The sequence below is a fragment of the Dermacentor variabilis genome, chromosome 2, assembly GCF_050947875.1.
Source record: "Dermacentor variabilis isolate Ectoservices chromosome 2, ASM5094787v1, whole genome shotgun sequence".
Taxonomy (NCBI): Eukaryota; Metazoa; Arthropoda; class Arachnida; order Ixodida; family Ixodidae; genus Dermacentor; species Dermacentor variabilis.
Window position 1 is genome coordinate 3,230,328 of NC_134569.1, and position 14,625 is coordinate 3,244,952.

General features: G+C 46.3%; 1 long non-coding RNA gene across 2 annotated transcripts; it reads left to right on the plus strand.

The window, feature by feature from the left end:
• Window positions 1–655: 655 nt before the first annotated feature.
• Window positions 656–14,584, plus strand: LOC142571293 (uncharacterized). Of its 2 annotated transcripts, none has more exons than XR_012825838.1 (3): window positions 656–900; window positions 1,831–2,571; window positions 14,299–14,584. It is a non-coding gene; the product is annotated as an uncharacterized LOC142571293 (long non-coding RNA). The 2 variants fall into 2 exon arrangements; XR_012825839.1 differs by lacking the exon at window positions 14,299–14,584 and adding an exon at window positions 10,453–10,550.
• Window positions 14,585–14,625: the final 41 nt, after the last annotated feature.

The window sequence follows — 14,625 nt, forward strand, 5'->3', positions numbered from 1 at the left end:
TTTTAGTTGGTGTGGTACAGCGCGAAACAGGACAAGGGACTAAAGAAAAGCGCTTTTCCTCGTTTTTCTTTCGCCCCTTGTCCCTGCTTCGCGCTGTAATACAGCATCGTATTACAACACTTATGTTGAATTCCAATGGCGGAGTCGGAGCAAGTTTTTCTGCTCGTTTCTGAGCAGGTTTATTCCAATGACAGAGTGAGGGCGGGAGTAAGGTGTTCCAATGAGAGAGTCAGAGGGGATTCAGAGCGGGATTCACTCCGTGGAGCAGAAAAAGATGCTCCGCCAAAATCGGCGGAGTGGACCGGAACTCTGTGTGACGTATTTCCTTTACCACGTTTGTCTGCTGGGAGGCGCCACCGGTCACGACTCGCGAGGAAGCAAAAGCTGCTGCACGCTTGGCGAGATATCCATTCCGCACATTTAAAAAAACAACAGCTGAACGGCGCTGAAGAGACAAGTGACCGGTGCGGCGGTGCTGGGAGCGAACAGCGGAAGGAAATGGCAACACGCGAGGCATCCTGGGTAACTCGGAGATAGAAGTTCCGCTTCCGCCTTGCTCCGGCGGCGCAGGTTGTGTTCCACTCGCGACCTGAACATCGCCCCCGAGGGCTCCGTGGTCGCTGCGCATGCGTTAGCTGAGAGAAGGTGAGAAAGGAGGACAAGTTGACTTTACCGGATTTGACGTCACATTATTGTTTGTTTTTGCTTTTATGAAATAACTACTCTCGAACTCAGACGGCATGGCTTGCGTCTCGTTCGCGCGCGTACGTATGGATGTGGTCCGCTTTTAGTTTTTAGCGAATGCTTAGAAGCTTCAAGTTGCGGACACAGCGGTGGGTCAGGGTTTGATGACATTTGTTGCCCAGCTGCTGGTGCTACCGCGACGTACTTGGAGCAACGGTAAGTGTTGTGCGATTACCCATTCTCTTGGTGACACGTAAAAAACCGGTTGCGCATTCGAGCTGTGGTCGATGTGATCTCGAAATTCGAAGGAACACGAAGCGGTTGTCGCAGGTCCCGCAGTGATCGCAGTATAATTTATTCGTTCGTGCCTTCAACACTGCAGTTCCTACGCGTTGCAGCGATGTAAAAAAATGAAAAAAAAAAAACAGCGACATCTTCCACGCGCCAGAAATGCATGCACTCAACTAGCGTGGATGTCGTCCTATGATGTTTATCGCGTTCTTAAGTCTATTTTTCTCCATCTCTATAGGATGACTACGCTATGCCCTTCTTATTTACCCATGCAGCGCATTGCTGCATTTAATTACCTTTCTCACTGCTGACCGCGGTATGGGCGTCAGAGGCTTATCATTCGTTGCAGTGAGATAACGAAAGCGTATTTCCTTCACTTAAGCTTCTTAGTAGCTCCTTTGCGAGCCGTGGAGTTAAATCATACAATGCGTACGTTGTGAGCGAGCTGGTAAACGAAACCACTTTACTGCTGCTGCTACTATCACTTTTCGGAAACTTTCAAAATTAAACATACATATATTAGTATGAATCGGCTCACCAAGCTTTATATGTACGTCCGTTGCTTTCGTTCATAGATCATGTGCGTAGCTTTGCAACCGTGACCGATATTGTAGAAACAGCAAGGAGACAGATGACACAAGTAATGTGTCTGCTTTAATTGTTGTATGTGCTGTTTATAGAATATCAACCAACTCCGCGTAGTCGTGCTGTTTACGGCTAAAACGTCTTTTTTCTTGTTACAAGAGGAGCATTTGCTTCTAATTGTGGCAGTAACGTTGTGCATTGTCCTCGGCCCAGATCGCCGACTGTATGCAAGCTTGTCTAATTTGTTTCACTTTGCTGCTGTCTTTACAGCTTCTGCTTATTTCCTCTGCCTGCACCTTATATTTGTTGTGTTTATCGAGACCTGGCCTGTCTCTGCCTTGTTGAAGACAAATGGACACAAGCACTGGTTGCTGTTGGTTTGTTTGGTTTGCTCAGTCTGAGCGTGGTATGTATATCCATTTGCTAAAAGGGTATGCAGCTGCGTCTAATGCAGGTACTGCTCATCTAAAGGTAGATTTAATAAGTAGTGGTTTGAGTGAGAATTAGTTGGTTTGAGTGATGTATGACACCAGAGAGTTATTGTTCTAGAAAGGAGACAAAGCTAGTCCACAAATTTAAGATATGGAGATGCTTAACCATTTAAGTGTTCTAAGTTGCCATGAAGTGTTACACACATTTAAAATTTCAGTTGCAAGAGACATAGTAGAAGAAGAATCCAGAGGATTTGCTGCCAGATGTCTTGAGACAATAAATTGTAGAGAAAGCATTATAGTGTGAGCTGCCAATGATTGTCGTCAGCTCTAACCCATTTTTCTATGTAGTCACTGTTGCTTCATTGTCTGTTGCCATCACATGCTTGTTATAAACAAAAAATTGAGCTGCATGATTCCCCTCATTTTTCTCGCTCATAAGATACAAATGTTTTGATTTCGGGTGCCTTGGGGCCTCATGGTAGAAAACGAGCGTTTATTAGCGAGTTGTCAGCTTCTAAGATCATGTGCTTTGATATGTTGGTGTTTTAAAGGATACTACACGTCTGCCATCATAACTGTGAGTACTGCTGCCTAGCACTCCCACGGCTATGCTTAGTACATATGTGCAGCTATCCAAGAAAATTGACATTGGGGCAACTGCCGTTGAAGCTCACTTAGTAGAGCATTGCAAGCACAAGGCAGAAAACGTGGGTTCAGCTTCGTTGTCTCTTATGCAAAGCATTATCATGAGCTGTCTCCTGGCTTCTTCATACATCCAGTCAGACAGGCTCAATAATAGTTAGTAATGTGCCTGATGGTGGGTTGTTAATCTGGGTCCTTAGTGCAGCAGCCCAATTCTTTACCCATTAGGCTAAAGATGCGCATGCATAGCGCGCCAGATTAATCTCATTGGTTCTCTCGTAGCAGCTAATTTTTTCAGATGTTATGTGACACAGGGTTGGGGTTCACCCGTTTCAGCTCAGATGCAATAAAGCAGGTGTTGTGTCTATTTCGGTGAGAAGTGTGTGCAATTGTTTTGGTTTCTCTGTGTTGACGTAGTGTGCTTTGTATTTCATGTGGTGTTAGGCATTACCTCAATTGCAGCTTCAATGCTGTGCCCATAAAAGCAGTTGTAGGTAGGTGCTCAGGAGTAACGGGAAGCTCATTCTTCCTCATTCTCTCTTGCATACAGCAGGTAGTGAGTCTAGTTTAGTGCCATGCACCTGTTTGGTGCATTTCCTTGTTCTTATTCTGCTGATGTGTTGTACATAGGGGGAAAGTCAATCCTCTACATCATGGTTGTCAGTGCTGCTGAATACAGTGCAGTCTCAGTCTCGCTGCCTTGAAATGTCATAAGAGGTGACATCTGGGGGTAAAGTAGCATCTTGTTGTACCTTGTCATCGGGCATAGCCAAGGTTGTGGTTGCGCAACCCAAGGATCCTGGAACTTTCTGTGGGACCAATGGCACCGATGTTGAAAAGTGGGTGGCTATGTACGAACGTGGGAGTGGAATCAACAGATGGGACCCCACGCGTGTGCTAGTTAACCTGTTCTTCTACCTGAGAGGCACGGCAAATGTGTGGTATGAAAACCACGAAGAGGAGCTAACCAGCTGGGACCAATGCAAAGAGAAGTTGACAGAGTTGTTTGGCAAACCAGCCGGCCGTAAAATTGACGCAAAACAGGAACAGGCCTCCTGTGCCCAATCCCTCACGGAGTCCTATCTCTTGTACATCCAAGACATGCTGGCACTTTGTCGTAAAGCAAACCCGATCACGACATGACAGAAGCTGAGAAGGTCGGGCATGTGCTTAAGGGTTGCTGACGACGCCTTTAATCTGCTCATGTGCAAAAGCTGCTCTACAGTTGATGTTATCATTAAAGAGTGCCGACAATTCCAGCACGCCAAAAGACGATGCGTCTTGCAACCATTCGCCAGACTTCCCACTACTGCTGCAACGCCAACGTGTGAAGATCAACCCACACAGCAGCCTGCGTCGCCATCGGAGGATGTGGTGCGAATCGTTGACGTGAACTGGATGCGATGGCGCCTGCATTTCTGTTCGCCTATCCCTGATGCTACAACATTTTCAGTCCCCTTCTTACAAGCCATCATTCACCAGGAAAACATTGGCTTACGTTCTTTCTGTGCTGTTGCCAATCCCAGAGCTAACAAACGCCCTTCTACTATTTTTGTTCCACCCCGACGCTTCTCTCCGTGTTATCGCAGCCCGACTGAGTAGAGAACTGCGGACGACCAGCCGATATGTTTCACCTGCTGGCACATTGGTCATGTCGCCAATACTTTCACAACTCGTGGCCCTTAACACTTCGCATGCCAACCAACCTGAGCCGTTTTGATGAAAATGCCCGCAATGTTATGCCCACCGCCGAATCTAACAGCGGCAACTCTGCTAGGAACATGTGGTACAGTCGCTCACCATCGCCGCACGGACACCAGTCTCGTTCACCGCAAACACGTCGCCCATCTTCGCGTTCGCCACAGCCACGTCGCCTTTCGTCCCCTGTGGCGTTTGGCCGCATCTGTTCGTAAAACTAAGAAATGCAGCCCTCAGAGGTGGTGCTGCATTGCCTAATGCTTCAGCAAATCCCCTGTCTATGCACACAAGGAGAAGTGTAACTGGCATTAAAATAGACAGCATAGCTGTCCAAGCACTCATCGACAGTGGAGCCCACATACCTGTGATGAGCGCTAGCCTGCGTAGTCGTTTAAAGAAGGTCCTCACCCCAGCAGCTGCCCGAGTGCTTCATATGGCTGACGGTGGAATGCTGGTTCTTGGAATGTGTACTGCAAGTATAGCTGGCCGCCCTACTTGTGTTCTCTTTACTGTGAGCAACATCTTCCCTCACAACGTTATCCTAGGATTTGACTCTTTATCCACTCATTCTGCTCTCCTCGACTGCACGGCCGGCGTTCTTCAGTTAGAACTGCCTCAACTCGCCGGTGCTCCGAGCACCGCCCCACCACACTTGTGCTCGCTTTGTGATGTGCGTCTGTCACCCGAAGCAGTTACTTACGTCACTTTGACCGCCCAGCCACAGGTTCCTGATGGTGAATATGTGATTCGCCCCATCATCGATGTGCTTTGAACTGGTAACGGTTACTAATAATGACATTGTTTTACCTCTTCTGAATTTCAGCCTGTGCCCTCAAGTGATTCCGGCCAGCATGTTCTTGGACAGCGTTTCTAGTGGTTCTGAATTTGATATTGAGAGTCTGAATTTTGAGAGTGGTTTATTAGTGCCAATCGCAGCGCCCAGCTCTAGTTCCTTAACGGACGACTTTGCGAAAATGACTGCACTTAACCTCACCTCTGCACAGGCCAGGGACATACGTCTCCTGCTTGAATCGTACAGTGGAATCTGATTTCGGCAACAGGCCTTTAGGATGAACATCTGTTGTTCACTATCATATAAACACTGGAGACACAAATCCTATTTGTCAGCGTCCGTATCCTGCATCGCATGCTGAACGTCGAGCCATCCAATCAGAGGCGGGCAAAACGCTCCGCAAAGGGGTCATCGAGCCATCAGCCAGCCCTACGCCTGTCGTCCGTGTGAAAAAAGAAAGATGGTGCCTAGCACATTTTCGTCGATTATTGCCACTTAAATGAGATCACGCGAAAAGACGTCTACCCACTACCATGCATCGATGACACCTTGGACCGCTTGCACTGAGCTAAATACTTATCGTCCATCGATCTTTGATCCAGCTACTGGCAGATTTCAGTTGATGAAATGGTTGGAGAAGACAGCCTTCATCACACCGGATGGCTTATATCATTTCAAAGTCATGCCCTTTTGCCTATGCAATGCTCGTGCGACATTTTAACTTGTGATGGACTCTCTTCTGCGATGCTACAAATGGACCACCTGTCTTTGTTACCTTGACGAAGCTGTTTTTTCTCCCATGTTGGGCAGCTGCCTTACCCGACTCACTGCCATTATTGCGGTCTTCTGAAAAGCTGGCCTCCAACTCCACGAAGTGTTAATTTGGGCGCCATCAGATTACCGTGTTGGGGCACCTAATTGACGCATCCGGTGTCCAACCAGATTCGGAAAAAGTTCGTGCCATACGCAGTTTCCCTGTGCCACATTCTGCTTCTTCGGCCTGTGTTCTTACTTTTATCGTTTCATCAAAAACCTTGCCAACATTGCTCGGCCTTTGACAGATCAAAAAGAAGAACACGCCATTCTCATGGGGCCCAAAGCAGGCTCATGCGTTTGCCGCTCTCATCAGGTTTCTGACCACCCTTCCCATACTTGCCCACTTTGATCCATCTGCACCGACCAAAGTCCACACTGGCGCAAGCGGCCATGGCATCGGCGTTGTTCTCGATTAACAACAGAATGGTACGGAGTGCGTGATAGCTTACGCCAGCCGCCTGCTGTCACCTGCCGAGAGAAATTACCCCATCACCGAGTGGGAGTGCTTCGCTTTAGTTTGGGCTGTCGTCAAGTTCCGGCCATATTTGTACGGCCGTACATTTTCGGTCGTTACAGACCACCACGCACTCTGCCGGCTGTCTTCCCTCCGGGACCTGACAGGACGGCTTGGTGGCTGGGCTTCGTGGCTCCAGGAATTTTCATTTATTGGCGATTACAAGACTGGATGCCTCCACAAGGACACTAACTGCCTCTCGTCACCCCGTGGATCCACTTCATCCTTCTGTGCATGATCCGGTGACCTGCGTGATGGCTTTCACTGACATGACTGACATGCGCACCGAACAACAACGCGACGAGTCCTCACAGTCCATCATTGCCGGAGTGCAATCACTCTGACAGCACTGACGGCACATGCCGCATGTTCTTGCCGCGCAACGGCATCCTCTACCACCGCAATATGAATGCTGATGGCCCTGAGTTGCTCCTTGGCCGTCCTCGTCATCTGGAATCTGTTGGTTTTGAACAACTTCACGATGCACCGACGGTGGGACACCTTGTAGTTTTGCATACATATGATCATGTACAACGCCGGTTCTTCTGGCCAGGTCTCTACTGCTTTGTGCGCAACTTGCGAATTGTGTCAGTGCCGGAAGAAACCTCCCCTACCACCTGTCGGATGACTCCATCCAGTTGAAGTTCCCTGTGAACCGTTCTCTCGCTTAGGCCTTGACTTACCTGGCATTTTTCCGACGACGACTAGAGCTAACAAGTCGATTGCCATCGCTACTGATTACATGACACGCTATGCGATACCAAAGGCGTTGCCGACTAGATGTGCAACAGACGTCGTCGATATTCTCCTCCACGACGTCATTGTCCACCATGGTGCACCTCGACAGTTATTACAGACCGCAGCTGCTCATTCTTCTCTCTAGTTGTCGACGACCTCGTCCGCTCTTGTGCCACTGAGCATAAGCGGTCCACCGCCCAGCACCCACAAACAAACGGTCTTATGGAATGTCTCAACCGAACAATCACAGAGATGCTGTCGATGTAGGTCTCCAACGATCACTGTGACTGGGACACCACGCTGGCCTACGTGCTGTTTGTGTATAACTTGTCCCGACGTGACACTGCAGGATATCCACCCTTTTATCTTTTGTATGGTTGCAACCCCACTTTGCTTTTTGACATCATAATCCCTTCTGAGCCACGTGTTGCAACTGACCATGCTCATGAAGTCATCGATCGCGCTCACAGGGCATGTCAAGTCACCCGATCTCGTTTATTAGCCCCGCAGCATATACCAAAAGAGTTATGACTGATGCCATTGCGATGTTAAGTTCGCACCAGGTGCTTGGATGCTCCTTTGGTCACCATGTCGTCGGGTTGGCCTCTCCCAGAAGCTTCTGTCTCACTACACAGGGCCTTATGAAGTCCTAAGTCAAGTTAACGACATAAATTATGAGATTTCGCCACTTCAGTTTGATGCATCCTCAAGTCTGACGCCTGTTGACGTCGTGCATGTTTCGCGGCTGAAGCCATACTTCGTTCACGATTCTTTGCCTACCATGAGCCGAGACGGCGCTTCACCACCTGGGGGTCCTGTTACGGAAGGATGAAAAAAGAGAGGAAGAAGGCCGCAGCACGCTCCCTGCTGCGTGCTGTTGGTGGTCAGCCATCTTAACTACTCTGCCTCATCTTGTATATTGACACGTGTACTTCTTTATGTTTATTGGGCGACCACTTCTCGCCGCCTACCAAATGTTATCCCACAGCACAGGACGCGCCTGCATGTAAAAGAAGTTTCTGGAATGTAATCGATGGTTCCGTCCACTGTCTTTCACCGCAACTTGTGTTATCTGATTGCATGTGTGCGCGACGCGAATAATGTGGAACATTGTGGAAGGCACGCAGGTCCCAGTGACTGCTCCGGAACATTCGACGACAGATGTATAAAAGCCGACGCGCTTGACCCGCTCATCAGATTTTCGACGACCGCCGATCGTGTTCGCCGCTACCATCCTTCTTTGAGTGTAGCCTCTTTTGAGGGCACAAGTTCGCCCAATAAAACGCTTGTTTCGTCAATCATAGTTTTGCTGCCTTCTCAACCGTCACTACCAAGTGACAATATATATTGTAAATACAGTCTTTCTATACTCCCAACATCCCCGTAACAGTATGCTTTGCCTCTGGCATGTTCATGATCTCCGATGGTATATAAAACTGTGATGCAGACTAAGCTTCACAAAGAATTATGTTCCATCTCTTCCTTACAGGCTGCTGTGTTTCAGCTAAATCTGCTTTTCCTGTGTCCAGTGGTCTTGTCGCTCAATTAGTGCTTGCCTATTTCTGTTACACTGCAACCTCTCTTCTCCTCTCTCCTCTTGTCCTCCTGTCCTTTTACACTGCTGCAAACTTTTAGATTTCAATACTCGAATGATTAATACAAAGATTGATGCTACCATATTATATGTGACGTCTGTCATGACGGCAATAATTTAGGTGGACCTGAAACTAAATGAAAAAAAAACAGGCATGTGTGAGTAGGAATAACTTCCTTGTGACAAAACTGGCTCCATGCTAAACTTTGCCTCAAGGAAATTGGTCTTCAAAGTCTCAAACCCATTTGCGCATACTGCATAAGCCAAGTTTTCCACTTGTCAAAACTGCAGCCGCCACAAAGTGTTAGGAAAGAGGCAACGAAACCATGCCTTTGCATTCGTACTCTCCTCACAAAGCTTGTGTCATAATATATATGCAATCACTCACCATACACAAACACATTGGTCAACACTGCAATGTTTGGAAGAACCCGAACCAACACTATGTAGCCGTTCACCTGCAGTATGCCTCCTGTAACATGAATCCCCACTGTGCTTGGAATCTACATAATTTTTTTTTAAATTTCTCAGGCATTTGGTGGTAGAGGCCAATGCATTAGACAGAAATTCTGCTACACTGCAGCAATGTTCAGAATGTAGTATGAGGTACTCTGTCTGGCTGGAAGTTGAAGATTGAAATTATATTAGTCGTTAAAATATAGTAGCCAGTATTGAAACTACACATGCACTCAAGGCTGAGCCACATTATGAGAACAAGGAAGAGCAGAAACACACTTGAGCTGCATTGTGTAGCTTTACCAACAAGCCCAGCTGTACACTGAAGTAAGGCATGTTTTTGGCTATTCTCCTCGTAGCTTCAACAAAATTTTAAACTCTGCGAGGAAGACAGGACATGAACAAAAACATAGATGCATGCACAAAGTGTAGACTTCCGACTGGCTTTGTTTGGTGAAGGCAGAGAGTTTATAAGGTTCTTCAAAATGGCAAAACAAAGAACATTCGCAAAGAAATTGTGCACGAGGCAGTGACGACAAAAAATAGCAAGGCCACCTGTGCATTAAGAGCGCAGTAGAGTCCCAATGTGCCCATCTAAGAATTCTATTTCTTTCCTTGATAGAGATCAAGAGGGTGAGCTAACTTAGTTGTCACACCTTTTAGCGATGTGGAATGCCTTGATGACTTCTCTTTCTGTTCTTCACTTTGCCTTCGAAAGGAATTTATTCTGTTCCTCATAAGGCAGGCAGCTTTTGCTGTCGCAGCTCCTGCACTGCAAGAGGAGATTCTCAAGGAAAGAATTAAAGTCTTAGATGGGCACATTAAGACTCTCCTGCACTCTTAATGCAGACATGGCCTTGATATTTTTCGTCAATACCTTGTGCACAAATTATTTGCAATTGCTCCTTGTTTTGCTATATTGAAGTACCTTATATATTCTTTGCTTTCACAAAGTAAAACCAGTTGGAAGCCTGTGCTTTGTGTGTGTCTATGTTTCAGTTCACGTCCTGTCTTCCTCGCGCAGTTTAAAATTTTGCCTAAACAGTTGTATAGCTTGTGTATACGATGAGTAATTAATATTATGATGACTGCAGCAGAGCAATGGTCTAGTGGCATAGTGTCGACATAGTATAGAGATGGTACTAAGTTAAAAATTTGGAAATGCCATAAATTGTGCAATCAACTCTTATCCCTCGGTTTCCTACAGCTGCAGAGCACTTGACCACTGCAGCAGTCAGGCATGCTGTATATTGGGCAGTGCCAGGAATTGCGAGATCGAGACAGGCTGCCACTAGAAGTTCCTTGGGCCAGATGATAACTCAAATGCATCCAAATATTTCTATATTTCACTATATTAACCTTTGTAGAATGAGGAACTTTTCAAGGGTGAAGTTGTTTAACGGAAAACTATTACTAAATAGTGACCAGTTCCTTTTGTTTTGTAAGCCAGATTGCATGTATTTGACATTGCTTACTGACTCTTAATTATTCTCGCTGTCCAATACAAGCATATGCACTCACATATGTTTTCAAACAAAACTATTGTGTGGAGCCATGTTTGTGGTGGAATAAAATTGGTCCCAATACAGAGCTTTGTGGCACACCAGATCTTACTAGCGATCGCAGAGAAGAAAGTTAATTAGTAGTTACAAATTGGTACCGGTTAGTTAAGAATTTACTAATCCAATTCGTAGTCCTGTCAATTCGAAGTTTACTGTCGTTTGTGTATCGGACCAAGCCGATGTCCCCTGGCCTGGGCGGTCCCTGGCGCTTCACCTAGTGGTGGCCTTTGAAAATAGCAGCGTGGCACCAGTGGTTGCATCAGGATCTAGGCTCATGAAGATAGACAGCAACGTGCACAGGGCAAGGAGTTCGGCGGCCTGGTACTCGTCACATTTGTGGAGAACACTATAGTTTTCGCGAGTCCTAGCCCCTACGTAGGGTACCAGTCTGTGCACTGCATGTGTGTGTGTGTTGTGCAGGATTGGTCGTTGGCAGCACGTGCTCATGCAGCAGCTGACGGGCCTTCGATGTGTTTCCCCCTGGTAGTGCGGTCGTCTTTGTGGTTCTAGAGCTGCACTGGCATTGCCCAAGAACAGGATATATTGGCATGGTGCAGAATTGCAGAGTGGGGGCGCTCCATTCTATTACCACTTCATTCCTTCAGAGTTGTGGTTTATGTGATTCCAGTCCTTTTGTCGGAGTTCTGACAGTTGAACCATTCCCACTCCTTGAGTGGTCGAACTAATCTACTCCAAACCTCCAATTACAGTAAATAAAACGCTTTCTGTGTAATTACTTACTACATGCGCCCTGATGCGATAGCGTAGAGGTAGAGCATCTGCCTCACGTGCAAAAGGACTGTGGTTCAAATCCCGGTGCCATGCAATTTTCCACTGGTGGATAAAAAAAATCCACATGTTGATACAGCTGTATAAACAGGCCTGGTGGCCTGACCCCGGTGACCAGAACCGGTAATGCACTCCCTCACCAGAGCAGGATTGCCCATCTTGGTGCAGTACTTGGCCACAACCTTCTATATGAATAGAACAATAGTCCCCAGCAGCTACAAAGCAACTGACCATTGCAGCGGTCAGACCTGTGATGCAGCAGAGCGTGCTAAGAGTCTCTGGATCTGGACAGGCCGCCATTGGAATCTGAACCTGGCAATGTTTAATGCTAGAACGTTTTGTAGTGAGGAGAGTCTAACAGTGCTATTGGAGGAATTAGCGGGCATTAAAAGGGATATAATAGAGCTCAGTGAGGTTGGGAGGACAAATGAAGCATATACAGTGCTAAAAAGCGGGTACATGCTGTGCCACCAGGGCTTAGCGGAGAGACGAGGACTAGGAGTCGGATTCCTGTTTAATAAGGATATAGCTGGTAACATACAGGAATTGTATAGCATTAACGAGCGGGTGGCAGGTCTTGCTGTGAAACTTAATAAGAGGTACAAATTGAAGGTCATACAGGTCTACGCCCCTACATCTAGTCATGATAACCAGGAAGTCGAAAGCTTCTATGAAGACGTGGAATTGGCGATAGGTGAAGTCAAAACGAAATACACTATACTGATGGGCGGCTTCAATGCCAGGGTAGGCAAGAAGCAGGCTGGAGAAAAGTCAGTGGGGGAATATGGCAAAGGTTCTAGGAATAGTAGGGGAGAGTTATTAGTAGAGTTTGCAGAACGGAATAATTTGTGGACAATGAATACCTTCTTCCGCAAGCGGGATGACCGAAAGTGGACGTGAAGGAGCCCTAATGGCGAGACTAAAAATGAAATAGACCTCATACCCTGTGCTAACCCTGGCATCATACAAGATGTGTACGTGCTCAGCGAGGTGCACTGCAGTGACCATAGGATGGTAAGATCTCGAATTAGCCTAGACTTGAGGAGGGAATGGAAAGAACTGGTACATAAGAAGCCGATCAATGAGTTACCGGTAAGAGGGAAAATAGAGGAATTTCGGATCAAGCTACAGAAGAGGTATAGGGCTTTAACTCGGGAACAGAACCTTAATGTTGAAGCAATGAACGAAAATCTTATGGGCATCATTAAGGAGTGTGCAGTAGAAGTCTGTTGTAACTTCGTAAGACAGGATACCAGTAAGCTATCGCAGGAGACGAAATATCTAATTTTAATGCCACCCCTTATACATAGCTTTCATTGATTACAAGAAAGTGTTTGATTCAGTCAAAACCTCAGCATCATGCAGGCATTATGGAATTGGGGTGTAGACGAGCCATATGTAAAAATACTAAAAGATATCTACAGCGGCTCCACAGCCACCGTAGTCCTCCATAAAGAAAGCAACAAAATCCCAATAAAGAAAGGCTTCAGGCAGGGAGATACAATCTCTCCTATGCTATTCACAGCATGTTTACAGGAGGTATTTAGAGACCTGGATTGGGAAGAATTGGGGATAAGAGTTAATGGAGAATACCTTAGTTACTTGCGATTCGCTGATGATATTGCCTTGCTTAGTAACTCAGGGGACCAATTGCAATGCATGCTCACTGACCCGGAGAGGCAAAGCAGAATGGTAGGTCTGAAAATTAATCTGCAGAAAACTAGAGTAATTTTTAACAGTCTCGGAAGAGAACAGCAGTTTACGATAGGTAGCGAGGCACTGGAAGTGGTAAGGGAATACATCTACTTAGGGCAGGCAGTGACCGCGAGTCCGGATCATGAGACCGAAATAATCAGAAGGATAAGAATGGGCTGTTGTGCGTTTGGCAGGCATTCCCAGATCATGAACAGCAGGTTGCCATTATCCCTGAAGAGAAAAGTGTATAACTGGTGTGTCTTACCAGTACTCACCTACGGGGCAGAAACCTGGAGGCTTACAAAAAGGGCTCTACTTAAACTGAGGACGACACATCGAGCTATGGAAAGAAGAATGATGGGTGTAACGTTAGGGGATAAGATGTGAGCAGATTGGGGTGAGGGAACAAATGCGAGTTAATGATATCTTACTTGAAATCAAGAAAAATGGGCATGGGCAGGGCATGTAATGAGGAGGGAAGATAACCGATGGTCATTAAGGGTTATGGACTGGATTCCAAGAGAGGGGAAGCGTAGCAGGGGTGGAAGAAAGTTAGGTGGGCGGATGAGATTATGAAGTTTGCAGGGACAGCATGGCCACAATTAGCGCATGACCGGGGTAGTTGCTGTTTATTCAAGCATTTTGCAAATGTGGCTCGCTTTTAAGCACCCCTTCTTATATCTAAAAAAACAAAAATGAACATCCAGTATTCTTTTTTAACTTTCACTAAGCTTATCGTATAGCTCAGTATTAACATACAGGTTAAAATACAGTATTTACAGGTGAGGTTACAGAAAGCAGTAATAATTGGCAGTAAACACTGCTTGGATGGTGAAAAACGTGGGAATCAGGTCATTTTATTTTCGACAATTTTTTTTGGCATAGGAGGCTAAGCAAATGGTGATGTAGCAACACTGTAAAGACTGAATAAGATGGATGTGGAATGCGTTGATGACTTCTCTTTCTGTTTTTTATTTTGCCTTCGAAAGGAATTTATTCTGTTCCAGATAAAGGAGGCAGCTTTTGCATCTGCAACAGAACATCAGTGGATGTTGTGTGAAGCACTTTTTCCATGCTTTTTCACTACCTGAGCAAGGTAACTTTCTTGGTGCTTCATCACACAATTTATACAATCAACTTCCATTAATTCTACCCTCACGAGACTGACGGGTCGAATTAAGATGCAAAAACCTCCTGAAGCACCGTTGATTCATTTGGCAATATGTGCTTGAGTAACACGCCTCTGAAACGAATGTGCATCAAATTTCTATTTGTCCACAGTATAAAACTAAAGTAGAAATGACTTAATTCCACACCAAAGTAGAAACCTACGC